The sequence below is a fragment of the Eschscholzia californica genome, unplaced genomic scaffold, assembly GCF_041429995.1.
Source record: "Eschscholzia californica isolate CP2 unplaced genomic scaffold, dmEscCali1.0.p SCAF_10, whole genome shotgun sequence".
Taxonomy (NCBI): Eukaryota; Viridiplantae; Streptophyta; class Magnoliopsida; order Ranunculales; family Papaveraceae; genus Eschscholzia; species Eschscholzia californica.
The window spans coordinates 257,501-260,000 of record NW_028238199.1 but is presented as its reverse complement, the minus strand read 5'-3'; positions in this window follow the sequence as shown (position 1 = coordinate 260,000).

Sequence of the window (2,500 nt, the reverse complement as noted above, 5' to 3'; positions counted from 1 at the left end):
CTGGGGAGTTTTTGATTTTTGGCCCGTGGTGCCCCCCCGGGCCCCCCCAGCTGCCTCTTCGATTTCCCACGTCGGGGATGAGTTGGGCAACTCTTGGAAGCTTCCCATCCACCCCCGTGCCGAGCTTTGCCCTTGGGATGCCTTATGTTGCATCCCAAGGGCCAAGGCACCTGCCAGCCCAAGGGCTGTGCACGGCCTGGGGAGGGAGCTCACCCCTCCCCTATATAGTGCAAAGTTATTGTTTTCCCTATTTTCACAAGGAAACATCAAATTTTTAACCAAGCATACTCGGCCTTTGCTCCTTCGTTACTCGTCCAAATCCAACAAACTTGCATTCGTTGGAAAGGTCTTTTCACAAGGATTCTTTTGATATATAATAATAGCGATTCCGATAAATATTTATTTTTTTATGAATTTTTAAGTGAATAAACAATTAAAAATTCAAAAAAAATAGGAAAAAAATATTTTTTTCCCGATTCTTTCTCCAATATTCCTGATAAATACCCACACACCCACATATGGAGAAAGGTCGAAAATGCTCGAGTGGATATCGAGATGTCCGACGAAGCACCACTTGGAAGGGCCGAGGCACGGGACGCCCGAGCTGTTGCTCGGGCCGGCACGAGACGCGCATGGGACAGCCCGGGACGGCATGGGACGCCCTCGCTACAGCTCGGGACGGCCAGGTACGCCCGAGACTTGGCTCGGGACGGCCTGGGACGCCCTCGCAATAGCTCGGGACGGCCTGGGACGCCCGAGACTAGGCTCGGGACGGCCTCGGCACAGCTCGGGACGGCCTGGGACGCCCTTGCCACAGCTCGGGACGGCCTGGGACGCCCGAGACTTTGCTCGGGACGGCCTGGGACGGCCTCGGCACAGCTCGGGACGGCCTGGGACGCCCGAGACTTTGCTCGGGACGGCCTGGGACGTCCGAGACTTTGCTCGGGACGGCCTGGGACGTCCGAGACTTGGCTCGGGACGGCCTGGGACGCCCGGGACGTGGCTCGGGACGGCCTGGGAAGTCCGAGACTTTGCTCGGGCCGGCCTGGGTCGCCCGAGACTTGGCTCGGGACGGCCTGGGACGCCCGAGACTTGGCTCGGGACGGCCTGGGACGCGCTCGGCACAGCTCGGGACAGGCCGGGACGCCCGAGCCGAGCTTCGGGTCGCACGAAATCTCTTCGTATTCCGACATATTAGAAGCTTCCCATCATGTAGTAGGCCGAGCTTTGCCCTTTGGATGCCCTATGGTGCTTGGCGAGCACTAGGGAACGTGCCAGCACAAGTGCTGTGCACGCTCTGGGGAAGGAGCTCAACCCTCCCCCTTATAGTGCAAAGTTATTGTTTTGCCTATTTTCACAAGGAAACATCAATTTTTTAACCAAGCATACTGGGCCTTTACTCCCTCGTTACTCGTCGGAATCCAGCAAACTTATACTCGTTGGAAAGGCCTTTTCGCAAGGATTTTTTTGATATATTATAATAGCGATTCCGATAAATATTTATTTTTCTATGAATTTTTAAGTGAATAAACACCGGAAAATTCATAAAAAATAGAAAAAAAAAATATTTTCTTCCGTTTCTTTTCTCCAATAATTCATAAATAATACCTCAATAGTACAAACGAAGAGAGAGTCGAAATGGCCCGGGTGGGTTTCGAAATGTCCCACGACCCCATAGAATGCACGGGCCAGCCGAGCCAAAGCAGGGGACGCGCATGGGACAGCACGGGACGCGCACGGGACAGCGTCCCTATGGCTCGGGACGGCATGGGACAGCACGGGACGCCCTTGGTAAAGCTCGGGAATCCCATCGGACGCGCATGGGACGGCCTTGCTAAGGCTCGGGACGGCATGGGACGCGCATGGGACGGCCTTGCTAAGGCTCGGGACGGATGGGACAGCACGGGACGCGCATCGGACGGCCTTGCTAAGGCTCGGGACGGCATGGAACAGCACGGGACGGCCTTGGTGAGGCTCGGGACGGCATGGGACAGCACGGGACGGCCTTGGTGAGGCTCGGGACGGCATGGGACAGCACGGGACGGCCTTGGTGAGGCACGGGACGGCCTCGGTGAGGCTCGGGACGGCATGGGACAGCACGGGACGGCCTTGCTAAGGCTCGGGATGGCCTGGGACGGCCTTGGTGAGGCTTGGACGGCACGGGACGCGCATGGGACAGCATGGGACGGCCTTGGTAAGGCTGGGCACGGCATGGGACGCACATGGGACACCTTATGGGGATCATCAAGGGACGTTGCACGGGACATTCTTAGCCATGAAGGGCCTTCACATGGGACATCTTAGGAGTCAAGAGCCGGCACATGGGACAATGGAGTTCACACGCACGGAACACTTCGGCTACTTCCGTTCGGAACGTCGTGGGATCTTTATGTCCCCATTAGCACCGACGCATCAACATGCTAGGAAGCTAGGTCCGAACTTCTCGAAGTGTCGATGGCACTTGGACGGATACGCATCCGATCCGATGTTATGATGATGT